This window comes from Amblyomma mixtum, chromosome 7 (assembly GCF_055824585.1).
Source record: "Amblyomma mixtum isolate Tamu chromosome 7, ASM5582458v1, whole genome shotgun sequence".
Lineage (NCBI taxonomy): Eukaryota > Metazoa > Arthropoda > Arachnida > Ixodida > Ixodidae > Amblyomma > Amblyomma mixtum.
This window is the reverse complement of record NC_143018.1, coordinates 129,455,496-129,471,750: the sequence shown is the minus strand read 5'-3', so window position 1 is coordinate 129,471,750 and position 16,255 is coordinate 129,455,496. Positions and strand designations below refer to the sequence as shown.

The window sequence follows — 16,255 nt, the reverse complement described above, 5'->3', positions numbered from 1 at the left end:
CGCGCTGACTACGTGACAAGAGGTCGACCCCATGAAAAAGGCTTCTCCTTCCTGTATCAAGCTGTAATTATTGCTGACGAGCGCTTGAATTTCATGGAGGCTCACTTTAAGAATGGTCTTGGTAATACGTTCCTTTCTGATACCTTTCAAGGACAATGAAAAATTTTTCTAATCAATACATTCTAGTTTATGTCCTTGGTGCTTGAGTGTGTTGATTGTAACCTCGAATCAAAACACGTTTACTTGATGTTTTCGCCACTGTTCAGCGCCTTCTGGTTTAATGTGTTTATTGTTAAATAGTTTATATAGTTTGGACACCTAAACAATTTCGGGTGTATGGGGGGGAATTGGCGTCTTTGTGTTTTCGTACTGAGTGCTGAACAACTAAATTCTCAAACAACCAGCCAGAATTTGAACAGGTCTTACCGGAATAGACGCTGTAACACCAATACCGTAGCCTGTTGTTCCTTATGGAGCGTGTTTCAATTATGACGTTCTGTAATTTGTAAAATATGCTGTTTCAGTTGGAACAGCCTATTTTACGGCATATCATTATCAGCGGTGTAGCCCATCAGAATACAGCTTAGACATACTAAGTAGTAAGCTCATTGACTACTATCCATTAGTTGACTTTTAACTATTACTGTTAGTCTCCTTAATTAGTAAGAGGCGTGTGCTCCTCACTAAACAATATGCTTATTGGTGTCTAGATTTAAGAAAACGCAGTTACCCTCGGAGCGTCGCCGAACAAATTTTGGCTGTTTCGACAATTTGCTCACTCTGAAGAGGCTGCTTTAAAGTCGAGGTTCACGAAATCGAATGTATTTTGGTGCAATAGATTATGGTCGAATTTTACAGAGTGCTGCGCAGCCCAAAGTGGAGACGCGCTCGGAAACGCACAAGAGACTCAATGATGGCCCTGCACCTCGTCGACTACGCGACCTTCTTTGCTTTCACGGCTTCAAGCGTAGCACTGGGACTTTACTACTCTATGCGCAAGAGTGCCACCAGCAGAGCCAAAGGTTGCGACAAAGAACTTTCTTCTTCTGTGTCCCCTCAAGCACGGCAAGAGGAAGTGTTTCTGGGCAGCCGAAGCCTCCCCGCTTGGTCCCTCGCTCTGTCCATGCTGACGTCGGGAGCCTCGGGAGTCGGCGTGGTGAGCCTGTCGGCCCATCAGTACGCCTATGGCATGCACTTCCTCTGGGACATCGTTGCCATAGCGATGACGACGCCATGCATCGTATTCTTCTTTCTGCCAGCACTCTACCGACTGAAGGTGACGTCAGTCTTCGAGGTACACATGTGTATCTCTTGGAAAACTGCGGATAGCCTCTGGAATCAGCAAAGAGGAGCTCTAAAAGCATGAAGCTAAGAGCACTTTATTATGCACTAATATTGGAGGGTTATGTTTTTTCACGCAGCGCTAGCCTCTGAGCAGAAATTTACCCAGTGAACGTTGTGATGCTTTTGCGTGGAATTGGAGAAATTGGAGACGACATGATGCTCATTGTGCCAACGAATGGTGGGATGTTTGATTTCGATGCTCCGGTAACGCTTCCCGACGGATAGAGCATTGTGACCAAATGACGAGTTCAGCGAATAACTTTTTTAACCAAATATGGCCTACAGATTTGCGAAATGATTCGTGGCTTCTTGGCAGTCGTAGTTTGTTCAATGAGCTTTTTTATGCCCAATCTTCCTCTCTCGCGAATGTATGCATTTTAGTTTAAATTGTGGAGATTTGCCAATTCCTGAGTTCCGTTTGGCTGAGTGTGATGTCAGCACATGTTAAGCCACCCTAGTTCGTCTAAATTAATAAAAAGCCTCGCACTACGGCATTACACGGTAGGGATAGCAAGTTTATATTGAAAATGTCGATTTCATAACTGCATAATACTCTCAGGCGTTCACACATAAGCACTCTGTTTAACGTAATGTTTTTCACACAAAATGTGAAAGGCCTAGTTCGCATCGAGAAATATTTATAGAAAGCAGTATGCGGGAATATTACTAAAACAGACTATATTACTGGGCGTTGCATTGAACCTAGCACTTGTAAGCAGATCGTCAGTTACAATACAAAGCCACAAGATTTGCGCGTAAAAAATAGGCGCCAACAAGAAAAGGGTCCTCCAGCTAACAAAATTTTAAATTCCTGATTAATGATCATGTCGCATAAGCAGTGATTGTCCGCAGAGGGTGACACGGGGACAATAATTAGGGCCCACACAATTTTCTACTCTACTCACCTGAGTGATATTATGAACAAAAACTGAATAACTTAGGGCTTTCGCATTCTTCCGTTTTCGGAAGTAAAATTTCCCTAGGCCGTATAGTTACGCAGCAGATTAAGGCCACTTTTCGCCGGGAATGTGCGTCGCAACGGCATCATAATGTAAAGCGGTGTAAGCCATTTGAACACAAGCGCATCACGACACCGCCATAATAAAATATTGGTTATGAAGTCCGAATTGAGTGGCAAAACTTTATTAGAAAGCATCGGCTATTATTTTGAGTTTGATAAGGTTATACATGTAAAGCCAACCTAAAGTGAACCTCAAGCTATTTCTTGGCAGAATCAATACATAACGATGCACCAGCTATTTCTTGACCAAATGTGGTACCGAAACATTGAAGAGAGCAAAAACCCGCCTCCATTTGGTCTACGAAAAATTATATATTTGGCCTATTTTAATCACTCTTCGTTTTTAGTCAGTTTTATTGATGGGCCCTAGCTGTATATTTATGTAGAGAATAAACTGTTATCAGCAAGCTTTGAAGGGCGTATTTTCGAAACACAAGAATATACTGCGCCAACAAATCTTGAGGCACAAAATTTAAAAATAGTGTAGTAGAGACCGACCTTGTGGAAAAAAGAGGTACTATCAGGTAAAACTAAAACGCGGATAGCGAAATGAGAAAAAGTGAGAAGGGGAAATCACAATGCTAACATATTATTTCATTTGGAAGCTCGAAGGCTCTCCTTCAGAAGTGTAAGTCAATCGCGATTACCTTTCACGTGCAAGAGCTCGTATGTGTGTGACTTTCTGTGGGTATTTTATTTCTCATATTTAAGCTTAATTTCTTGCTGATAGTACGCAGGACCATGCTGACGATTGAGAATGGTCTTCCAGTGCACTCCAGTTTGAAATTGGTTCACTCCCTCACTTTTATTTTAACCAAATAGTCAGGTTTTCATTCTCTCCGCCATAGAGCTGACACTACCTTAAAGAAACTACCTTTTGGTGGCATGCGTATTTTTATGTGTGTTGAGAAAAAGGATGCCAACTGCTGCATGTCATGTGAGCTGCAAATAATTTTGTAGTTTGCCGATTGTGAAGTCCGAATGAAAGCTGTCTTTTTAAGCGGCCCAGTTGAGAAGCAAACGGAAAAAGATGTGCTGAAAGGGTTCTTTCAAGGCATAGTAGCGAAAGCGTCACCTGTGACACATCACCTATTTTATAAACCTAAATAAATAATTATCTATAAATGATCGCAGCGCTTCCTGTGATATCTTTTTGCACAATTTTTTGCATTTTGAAGCCATATTGCGGAGCTTTAGTGCGCCAAATAATTTATTTTTTCCTTATGTTTAATGCTGGGGTGACACTCACGTGGAACAGAGTACGCCTGCTTCTTTCACTTCAGAAAAGATACCTCCTGAGAAGGAAGCAGTCAAATTTCTATTCTCTAAATATATGTGCATATAGCCCCCCCCCCCCCCCCTCGTTCTCCGTTTTCGTCCCGCAAATATTAATACACAGCTTTTTTTCGAAGCGCTGGTTTACCCCGCATGATTTTGAGTGTTCGACTGCTATGCGGGCTTGAATGTCCCTCATTCTAAACCTGCATTCGTTTAGCCCACTTAAACGGCATAAGCGTTGACCGCATTGTTTGACTAGAATCGTGCCTAGAAGTTGATCTTTCAGCGACAGCTGCCTTTTTGTTAGTTTAAATCTGCTACCTTCTTATGTAGAGCAAAATATCCCAACGAAACTGGACGCGTGATGAAAGCGACTTTTTTTCACATATGTACGTAAAGTTACTATGTGAATTCTGCACAGCATTTCTCGAAAGGTGCATAGTTCTACGGCACACATGCCGGTAAACAATGCTCTGTGATTTTGTGTTAGTGCCAAACAGAACAGAAACAGCGTCGGATGCAGCCGCCTTGCGCATTTTAAGGCAAAAAGTTATTGTAACGCGCTTCCTACACCACAGTGCCAATGTCTTGACGCTGCGTTGAAGCCAAAGAAAGGCAAAATCCAACGCATAGTTTTAGAGCGAAAACCTCGACTACTCCCACGCAGAGCGTCAAGGTCCTCTGGCTCTTAGCTTTGACCTTTAACGGGCGGCGCGCTGCAGGTGGAAAATAGCGCGTGGCAGGTGCCTCGACCATCATCTTCACCTTTGTCGCCATAGTTGCTCGCTTGGCGGTGAGGTCCGCTCCTGCGCTCGCTGCTGGTCGGCCACTCTTCCTCGCCAGCTGTGGCTTCTGACGTGCCACGTGATTCGCTCTTGCGCTTGGCAGTCATGTCCCCCTTTTCGGCCACCGCCACTCTGGACGCTCGCTCTTTCACTTGTGGGACGTGATGCATCACGTGATTTACACTTGCGTAAGTCTGGAAACAATCAATATGAACCAAAGTGAAACCGTGTCGAATTATGCTTAATGGAGGTTTCGCTCTTTATATCCTGGCTCAGGTGAGTTGAGCAGCAGCTACATTTTTTGTCCAAGCTTTAGTAAAATCTAGTGAATAACAGCAATGAAAACTACAGCCTAATACTGTTTTAGTACAGCCAGCGAGTATAATAGGAAATCAGTACATAAAAGAGGTGGACTGCAGCAAAGCCTGAAAAAACCAGAATTCAAGAGTGCATCGTATTAATGACAAGGACCTACTCCCGGTAATTCTAAGGCATCATATAAATGCTGCCGTAATAAACCGCAGTATAATTGGCGTTAATTGTAGGAAGCTTTCTTACGAACTTCATGCTCAAACAACAGGAATTCTCTCTAAATCCTAAAAACCAAATATCTGAGTAGGCCACGAAACCGAACAATAATTAACGACTGGAATGGCTGGATAATAGATCGCTGGGCCATCTCAGCGCAAGCTTGTTGGTTTTACCGTGTGCTACGAGAATAAAATCCCTTCATGGACAAAACAAATTTACTTATGGTGAAGTTAGTCCAATGTTTAGGGTAAACAGCCTTAGTCGAATGGATTCGTAAAGAGGGTAGAACTGATGCATTAGCTTACGCCCAAACGCAGTCGTGCCCGTATGGAGAGAGCTGTAAATGGTACGAAAAACTTCGCACGTAGCTAAAAGTTTGTCTTGGTCCCTGCTTTGACCTTGCGTTAACCGTCTGTTCGCGCCAGTCGCTACACCAACTCAGCTAATTGAGAGAGCTAGTAGATGGTAGGGCGAGACTGAGTTGATCCACATCGACGAGTTAGAACAGTGTTAGTTCGTTGTTTAAGAGAATCCCGCATTATGAAGTTGACTTATAATACGAGGACAGTCACTCAAAAGCCTTCACTCAAGCGCAGCCGGAGGACAACATAGGAAGCCTAGTTGTTTTATTGAAATCTGACTAGCTTTTATTTGAAGCCATATGTGCGCGCTTAGGTGGAAGCTAATGAATGATTGTACGTATGCACTTTCTGTGTCTGTTGCATTCCATGTCCAGTACCTTCGGATGCGCTTCGGAAGCAGCGTGGGAGTGTCGGCCTGTGTGATCTATTTCTTCTCCAGTGTAAGTGGCCGGCATGTAAACGCTTAACGTTTGAAGAGTCCCTAATGAAAACTTAAAATCAAATCTAAAGAAGTGCGCTGCCAGCGGTCCTTGCTTACCGTTCAATTGTCGCTAGTTTCACGTTGCATTTCACTGCGATAACGGTGAGGTAACTCTTCTAGCAAAAAATCTACCTATCGGGAACTCTGAGTTTCTTCAATTTCTCTTGCAGGGCTCATATGCGGCTCGGAGAATTTAGCATTAATCTACAAATCTTTGTTTCGATGTTTCCATTTCTAACGGTATATCTGCTCGTCTAGGGCTTCAAGTCCGATCATTCTACATAATTGAGTATTTAACTACCGATGTCATTAATTTAGTCATATTGTCCGCATGTGGTAAGGGCTCCTTTTAAAGGAGAAACTTTTGCTCGGAAACTGACTACTTAAATGTTGTACTCGGTGTACTTTTCTTCTGGGTGGGATTTAATCAGGCTTTTCTTTTCTCGTCGGATTACAAACATTTATTTGGGTCCTATTTTTGCCATTTACAGCAAACATTAGGGGCAGTGAGCGTCTACAGTGCAGCAGTTGGTATGTCCACAAGTAAGTATCTTCATGGAATATATTTAAACACCAAAAGCGACGATTGATGGTCTAGCACTGGTGAGCATTTATTTCGTCTGGTTGAGTACATCGCAAATCTCTACCGCGATCTGCTGCGTCTGCGGATTTGCACTGCGAACTGAGCTTGTATGCGAAAATCGTGTTTTGCACCACTCTGCGGAGCGCTACTCATACACTAGTTCACGTTAAAAAAAAACCAATTGTTCTCAGCGCACGATAAGGGTCTGGCATAGAGCGCGGATGTATAGGCATCCTGAAATTTCGGTGCCACTAGTCTGATGAAAATGAGAATTTAACATATCCCTGCAATTTGGCATTTACGCTCTTTTTCGTCATTCTGCCTAATTTATTAAACTGTAGTGTACTTTTCACCACCTGTAATATTATTTGCTTCAAAGATGCTGCAGCCGAAGGTCCATTTAAGAGTGGGCGACGATTCATCAAAAAAAAAAAAATGACGGCACAGGTCACACTCCGATACAAGTTAAAATACGCGATGTACCTTTTATCCGACAGGTGAATGCCGAAATTATGAACAGGGTAAATGGCACCGAAAGAGTAGAAGCACAGCATTGTTCCTGAGTAAGGGAAAGCGCAGGTGCAGTCAATCAGCTTTGCATGGGACGCTTCCACCTTGGGTGTCTTATGATATTAACCAGATATAGAAGCTAACTAAAGAGAGCTATCAATACATGGGGACATAATTATTTAAAACATTTCGCCAGATTCTATGGTGATTACCATCTAAAAGCGACTCTTGCTATGACGGGCGCCGTACTGGAGGACTCTGGATAATTTCAATCGCTTGCGGTCCTTAACGTGCACTGACATCGTACAGTACACGGGCTTCTAGCATTTCGCCACCATTGATATGCGACAGCCATGGCTGGGATCAAACCCGCATCGTCCGTGTTGGCCGAGCACTACAGCCACAGAGTCACCGCGGCAACGCTACATTTGATAAGTATTTTTGCATCAAGCAGCTGCTTAGAAAGCTTCATTCCCTATTGTGTATAACTGCGAATTTATTTATTTTATTTTTTATTACAGAGACCTTCAGCGCCCGAAGGCATTATTACAGGAGGAGAAACAAAAACTTCTGCTCGTTTGGCCGAAAGTAGCCAGGATAACAAAAATACAATGACACAACTAATATTAGATGAGGAAAAGCATGCACTGAAGGAGGAAAATCGCGCTTCATAAATACATTGACACTAATCAAATGAAAGAGACGCGCATGTCACACATCAGATAACAATGCGCGGAATTGATTTTCCGTGCAGAGCTCCGTGACGCCGGCTGGTAGCCTGTTCCACTCATTGATAGTCAGTGGAAAGAACGAGGTTTTGTAAATATCTGTCCTACATTTAATCGCTCGGATCTCCCACTGATGATGAAGTCGTCTAAAAAAATTGATGTTGAAGCAAGTACCGCTCTTTGTCAATGCTCAGTTTCCAAAATAGAGGTGATGCATCATTTGCAGCCTGAAATGTTTCCTACAGTTTACTAAAGATCGCCAACCAAGGTGGTTTTAAGAAACGTGATACTAGTAGAGAAGGTGTAATTATTGGACGCAAATCTCGCAGCATTATTCTGGACGCGCTGGAGCATGTAAGATAAGTAAGCAAACTTGGGGTCTCATACAGGTCAGGCATATTCAAGAATTCGTCGTATGTAAGTGAAATACAGGAGCTGTTTGACATTATATTGTGCTTTATTGTAATTTCGTATTAAGAAATGAAGCATTGAGCAGGCTTTGGATGTAATATACTCAAATTGCCGCGTCCACGTCAGGTTAGATGTAAAATAAATGCCGAGATACTTAGATTCAGGTACGTTTTTGCAGGGGAACATTATGTAATGAGTAACTTGTTCGTAGTGGGGGACACTTTCCAGTGAAAGAGATAAACTGAAATTTTGTAGCGCTCAAAGACATTGGCCATTTTGAGCACCAGTACTGGATGGAATCCAAATTCTGCTGAAGTTTTAACGCATCAGACGAACTTTCCAGAACATGATAAATGACACAGGCTTTAGCATATAGCCTAACATTCCAGGTATGATTCAAAACAATATCATTGATATAAATCAGAAAAAAAGGGGGGGGGGTCTAAGAATAGACCCCTGCGGTACACCTAAGGAAACCATTACATGATCTAGGTGTGAACAAATTAATCAAAACATGCTGCATGCGGCCCTGAAGATACGAATGAAGCCAATCGATGACAGTGCAGTGCAGACCAACATAACTTAACTTAAGCAACAGTAATAAATGAGTCACAGAGTGAATAGGTTTCTTAAGATCTATAAATACGCAATATGTTTGAGAGCCGCGGTCGAAGGAAGAAAACAGATCATTACTAAAATCACGCAAATCAACAGTACAGGAAAAACTTGACCTAAAGCCATGCTGAACTTCTGTAAAATACTCATGAGTAAAGGTGTTTTATGACGGCGCTATATATTATGTGCTCTAACGTTTTACAGCCCACACTGGCTAAAGAAATCTGTCGTTTATTAACAACAGAGCTTTTGGAGCCACTTTCATGCACTAGTACCACATTAGCATTTTTCCAGTCATTTTGCAGAGGCACCGGATTAAGAGATGCTCGCAACAAGATGAATAAGTAATTAGAGATTTCCTTCACGCATGACAAAGTTAGAAACACCATGAGGTACACTGGCAGAAGATCAATTGATGTTACTAAGCAGTTTTAACACACCTTGGTGAGTAAAACCCAATTCAGACATGGTTTCAGTGAGAGATTCACGAGTTAACTGAGGTTCTCCGATGTACCTTGGCGAAAATGCAGGTTTAAAAAAAGCATTAAAGGAGCATGCCTTATCACCATCATTAGTGATAACTTCACCATCGAGGTCTAAACTCGGGACTCCGACTGGTTCACGTCCGTTTACGTTGTGTTTAAAAAACATCCACAGTTTCTTGGGATTATTACGCACTTTTGATACCAAGTCATTAAAAAGTTATCCTACAGAGCTTTAATTTTAGTTTTTAGTGTGCTGCCAAGAGCATGATTTGACTGCAATATTGCACAGCACCGTTTTTTGTGTGTGATTATAGAAGGCGATGATTTTTCCTGATACGCCGTCTGGTCGGCCGTGTGAAGCACGGTTCGTCGCTGCGGCACTTTCCAGAAAGACTTTTAGATGGTACATATTGATCAATTATGCATTGCAGCTCCTTCTTGAATGCTTCCCAAAGGGAACTACAATTTTAATTCTGGCTTAGATTAATAAAGTCAGAAATGAAAGATGCATGTTCGTTCTTCATTGATGTATCGTCGCCCTTGTTAAAAAAGATAACCTTTCCAGGTCGAGCTTTTGGAATTAAATACGAAAAATGCCAAACATTAGCGACAACACAACTGTGGTCGCTTATTTGTGGTACGATCACAGTGTTACGCACTACTGATGGCCGGGTGCAGAACAGTAAATCTAACACTAAAGATGAGTGCTCAGTTTCCCTTGCAAGCCCACTGACGTACTGATATAGGTAATTATTTCACATACTGTCAATCCCATTGGGATTTTTACAGGATGGGCATATAGTAAGAAGGTACAAAGCGAATACAAATGGAATGGCATACATTAATAACACTGTTATTTTCAAGTAATTACATGAGCATGGGAAAAAAAACACAGATAACAGAAAATAAAACACATAACGAGAGAATATTTTTCACAGAAAAGGGTGCAATTTTATACATTGTAAGTAATATGTTCATAAAGATGCTGTTACATGCAGTGATACGAGTGGTCTGTTGTACTTGAATAATTATGATTTAATTATCTATTTAATTATCGCTCAACTGTTCTTCTACCAAAGTTACAAATTTCTGCAAAGATGTATTAGTAGTAATAGAGGGGTTCAAACTATTCCATTCTTTTATGGCAAGCGGGAAAAATGAATATCTGAAACAGTCGGTTCGGAATGCGTACTCTTTAAGGGTTAATGGGTGCTTATGCCGGGATGGTCTGGATTCATCTACAGATATATATAACGAAGTATCTATGTTTAATGTGTTATGAACTAATTGGAACAATAATTTTAGTCGTGCTAGTCTGGCGCGTTTCTGTAAAGTAAGAATACATGCTTGATTTAGTAGTTGGGATGGTGAATCACTGCTCCTGTATTTGTTAAAGATAAATCTAATTGCCTTTCTCTGCACTCCTTCTAGTTTGTTAATGAGTTGTTGTGTGTAGGGAAACCAAATCGTATTTCCATATTCGAGAACTGATCGTATAAATGTGTTATATGCTAACAGTTTGGTCTCCGGTGGCGCTTCTCGAAGCCGTCTTCTAAGGAAGAACAATCGTTTTAAAGCAGATGATACTATGCTGTTAATATGTGATTCCCACCTTAGATCATGTGAAATGATTAATCCAAGGTATTTGTGTTCGTGAACTCGGGTGAGCGGTATGTTATTGATGCTGTACACATATTCGGACCTTTGTTTTTTACGGGTTACAGATAAGAAGGCTGTTTTTTTAATGTTCAGTTCCATTTGCCATTTGTGACACCATATTACCACTTCTTGAAGGGCGCTGTTTAAATCATCGTGGTCATTTATAGAGTTAATTTCGTTGTAAAGGATGCAGTCATCGGCAAAAAGTTTAATTTTAACATGTATGTCAGAGGGCAGATCATTAATGAAGATGAGAAATAAAAGTGGAGCAAGGACGCACCCTTGGGGTACTCCCGACGTAACGAGCGCAATAGAAGAAATATCATTGTTAACTACAACATACTGAGATCGGTTAGTTAAGTAGTCCTCGATCCCGTTGATAATAGGGCCGTCACCTAAAGTTGATGTAAGTTTGCTAATTAGTTTTTTATGGCTTACTCTGTCAAATGCCTTAGAGAAATCAAGTGCAATCAAGTCAACTTGCTTTTGGTTATCAATGCTCTGGAATAAATCATGTGTTAGTTCGAGTAATTGGGTGATAGGTAATTAGTAGTAATTAATTCATAAAAGGATGAATACAATGAAGAATGGCTCGTACGAAGAAGTTTGCAGTCTACCCATTTAAAATCAGGCATGTTGAGGTCCCTATCAAAAAGAAAGTCATTTTTTAAGTTAGTAGAAATTCAGACAGCGATCTGAAAGTGTCAGGGTTAGTAGCGGAAGAAGGATGGTAGACTGGGCCAATAGCCAAATTGTTTTCGTTGTATAGGCGAAGGTTGCACGATACTGACTGGCAACCAACTAGGGGCGCTCTTTTTAATGAAGAGCTAAAGCACTGGCCAACAATTAAGAAGATCCCTCGATCGCTACGGTAGGCACCATAATCGGTGGGATATAGTTCAGAGCTAAGAACGGAATTATCTAGCCATGATTCAGTGCCAATTCTAACATGAAGTTTTACTGAGGAAACAAGAGTAGCAAAGTCATCAGTTTTAGTTTTGATACTTGCGCAATTCACGATGAGAGTGATTAATTAAAAATTTAATGACGCCAAGAGCATAGAATGAAAGGTGTGCACGAGCAGCGGGGCGGGCGGGCAGTTGCCTGCCTTTTTGTCATTCTCGAAGCTCGACTTCTTGGTCATGTTCAGATTAATGGAAAAACTTTTTCTTGCCGAGGAGCTCATCCAATCGCAACGTGGAAGGAAAAGCGAGGTCACGTGCGCATTTTGAGAGTCTGAGGCATGCCTTCCTGACTGCGGGCGCGAAGTCTCAGGTAAACTTAGAGTCATTTAGCTTAGTGCCGCACAATAAGACATTGTCTTTGACTTTTTAACTCCAGACTTTAACGAGAATCGGTTGGACCTTGCCTTCAACAAAGCTACCTATTCGATGAGCCCTTTCGATGCTTTCCGGTGGAACATTATGGTTAAGATGATACGAGAAGAATTTGCGCACATTTTTATTAAGATTGAGACTAGCTCTCTGTTGCGGAGTCATTTAGACATCGAATAAGCAAATTATTGCTGCGCGACCTATTGCAAACATCTTCAAAACATGGCTTAAGATGGGAAACGTCTCTGGTCAATGTGTCAACACAAGATGAGGCGTTTGAATCACCAGCGCTTGCGGCCAGGAATTCATGTCGTTCTCTAGTGTAGCGAGCCTGCTCAATAAGCTTTTCAAGGACGTACTTGTAGCGCCCTGCTGCTGTTAAAGCACATGCCGTTCCTGAGGGAACTGCGACTGCCGAAGTTGTAGTCGGTTTATTACAGCGTAAATGTCATTAATAAATTCGTTATCAGAATTCATCTAGTGTATATCAAACCCGCGACCGGGGTTGCTCTCAGCATCACCGCATAATAACAGTAAAATCTGACATAACAGACCGTGAGCATACTTGAGCTAGGAACACACTTTTTCGCAACACCAAGCAAGTCGTCGGGGCACGTCACCGCAATAATACATCGATTGGGTCGACAATAGCATGCAGCGGAAAACCGGTAATTAACCAGCGCAAAAAACAGTGATAAGCGCACGGCCGATGCGATGTCGCGCAGTCTGGCCGGCTTGAAACTGTCGAGTAAATTCTCCCCCCCCCCCCCCCCAACCTCGAGATAGTGCTCCTAGTGCGACCTTGTTGCCAGATCACCAGAGTGGTTGAAGGCGCGCTAAGAGGCAGATGCGCAGGTGGTACGCAGCTGCTTTTCATCGTTGCATCGTCAGCACCAGTAGAGCTAGAATTGATCTTGATAGGCGCATGCTTGGAGGCTTTATCCTAGGGATGACATCCAAAGAAAAAAAAAGGGATGGTACAGGACCTTGGCGAAACACAGTGGTAAGCGCATGACGGATGCGATGTCGCGCCCCCGAAACAATCACTTTAATCTTCGCCTGTGAAAAATATCAGTCTTATATGATAATTTAAACACATTGTCGACGGTGCATCATGCCCCACACGTCGTTTTTTTTCTTTGAACCAAACGGGCAACAAAGCTCCACAGAAGTTTCTGCACTCAACCATCATCCAATTTCAGAACGTCCCAGTGACTTCTAATAACATTAAAGCGTGGAGACCCGACATAATTATGTATGTAATAATATCTGAAATGTGCGCCCATATGTTTAGTTTTATTTAACCAGCTGGTTGATTTTAGGCACACAAGTGGTGTTTTCAGGAGGGCTCTATATACTCGCAGCGCTCGACGGCCCCCTATGGTATCGTAAGCAAAGTCAAGGCTAGCAATGAGTATTAGTAAATTTTTCAAATCCCAACCAGCCAGTCTTACCAGTGGCCAACGAAAGAAGCTCGTAAACACGAATCGCACGTGAGGCATCTTTCTCACCGTACTGTTTCCTGGTCTCATCTTTACCGGCTCCTGACTATCGCCGCCATGGCATCCACCATTCCACCCTTCCTGAATACATTGCCCACATACAGTCCCGGCTAACGCGTGATGTTGAGGCGTGCATCTTACATATGAAAGCAATGAACGAATAACGCCAGTGCCACTTGTTGCCCGTTTAGAAGCTTGTTTTAGGAAATTAATATTATTTTCTTTCTTTAGCGCTTGGAATTCCATTGCTTGCATCCGCCCTGATGATCGGCGTTCTTGGAACTTCTTATACTGCTTTGGTACGTATTCGCGGCTGCTACAGCACCGCGACATCGATGACGCTGGGGACGTTTAGGACCTCCTCTTTAAATATCCACTCCACGGTTTCTATTACACTCGACTGCATGTTGCGATTTTGCGCTTCTCTTCGTTCTAAGGAGAAAAACAGTTTTTTTGGCTCGGTTTTGCCACTGCAGTGGCAGTGGCATTATCAGCATGTTTGCGGCTCAGAGTTTCCCTTAGGCTACCTATAGGACCCTCAAATTATTGCAATGCGATCGTATTATAGCTATTGCCAAAAAAACTGCGCGAAGACGAGGGACAAGAAGAGGCACAAACACGCACACATGAAGCGCTGAACTTTGTGGGGTTTCAATTGGGGAGAGAAATACGTTCTCCCCGTTTAACCGCGGATGACTGAATGCAAAAACTGCGCGGACCTCACCCAGTGGTCGCGTACGCTACCGAGCGCACGCCGACCACGGCGGGCCTTGCTCTGAGGGAACAAAGCAATGACACACTGGCTGGCACAGAAAAGCATTTATTGCTAACACAACAACAACGCCAGCTAGAAACAAAATACGCTGAGGAATCGAGGACGTCCGACCCACCAGCACGGTTACGAGAGAATGTTCGCCCACGGTAGGGCAGAGGAAAACTCCGAGGCTGGGCAGGACGAGATGCGGGGTGAACGTTCCTCCCCACGAAGGTTCGCACCAGCCGGAGAAGAGCGGAGTGGCTCGCGTGCACGTCCGCGCGCTTCCCCGGCCCCAGCAGAAGACCGTCTCTCCCCCGCGTGCGAGCAGCAAACATGCCATCCGTGGCGCTCGTGTTGCTGCGAAGTGAGCGCCCTCTCTTGTTAGTTAAAGAAACACAAGTAAGGAGGGCGCATTGCAGGTAAGCTAACCGCAAACAAGCAGTTAAGGGTGCTTTGCGGGAAAGCGAACCATAGGGGACGAGTGCGTCCCCACCACTACACCGTCCTCTGTATTGTCAGCAGAAAGATCCGGCATCCTTATTACAATAATTTCCATAATTGTAGGAGGGAGGTCGCTTGACCTTGTGTCGTGTACAGATCTGTGGTGGCTGGTGATTTGAACGAAATCACAAGTATTTGAGCGTAGTTTCACCAACTGCTTCAAGACAGAGTTTATTTCGAATTACCCACACCAATTATTGTGACACAAATGGTTATCAGGGCGAAAAATCGAAGTGCGGAACTGAAATTACCTACAAGCAGACAAGTTAAAGGAAAAGAGGTGCTATTGGCAAATAAACGACGGAAGCCAACAGCCAACGACACGATGGAGCATAGAGGTTTTTATGCGAAGCATACTACTTTAGCTACCACTTCAGCCCTTCACCGTGGTTATGCGCCTCCAAATCACGTGCTACATGACGTCACAACACGTGACACGATGACGTCACGACAGTAGAGAAACGGCGGCCCACCTCGCGTCGTCGCTGTGGTTGTGCGCCTCCAAATCACGTGATACATGACGTCACACCACGTGACACGATGACGTCACGACAGTGGAGAAACGGGGGCCCACCTCGCGCCGTCGCTGTGGTTGTGCGCCTCCAAATCACGTCATACATGACGTCACACCACGTGACACGATGGCGTCACGACAGTGGAGAAACGGGGGCCCACCTCGCGCCGTCGCTGTGGTTGTGCGCCTCCAAATCACGTCATACATGACGTCACACCACGTGACACGATGACGTCACGGCAGTGGAGAAACGGGGGCCCACCTCGCGCCGTCGCTGTGGTTGTGCGCCTCCAAATCACGTGATACATGACGTCACACCACGTGACACGATGACGTCACGACAGTGGAGAAACGGGGGCCCACCTCGCGCCGTCGCTGTGGTTGTGCGCCTCCAAATTACGCGAGACGATGATGCTTCGCATTGTCCAGGCTTAACCAAGTTAAGCCTCAGCCATTTTTTTTTGCAACTGCGATATTAACTTATTGGAGATAAATAGGGCAGTAAATTTATTGCTTATGATACTTCATAAGGAAGCAGAAGAAAAAACAACCGCAAGCCCTCGGTGGGATCCGGACTATGGAACTCGAAATTTCGGGCACGGTGCAGTACCAATGAAGCTACGGTGACGGCTTTCCAATCTGCTTTCGGGAATGTTAGTGCGTAGTGTAGCCGCACCTTCATATGTTTCATTATACAGGACATTGTACGAAATGCAAAAAGGATCCGAGTGAAAGCGCAGCGCGTACGGTGTATTACTGATCGCAAAGGCATCAACAGAAAGGTCTTAGGACTTCTACGCTGGTAAAAATATTTAAATGTAATTTAAATATACGCCAGGACATGGGCTATTTCT

General features: G+C 43.5%; 1 pseudogene; it reads left to right on the top strand.

Moving 5' to 3' along the window:
• The first annotated feature begins 913 nt into the window (after positions 1-913).
• The window catches only part of LOC149337572 (putative sodium-dependent multivitamin transporter), a 60,272-nt pseudogene continuing 44,930 nt past the window's right edge, over positions 914-16,255 (top strand).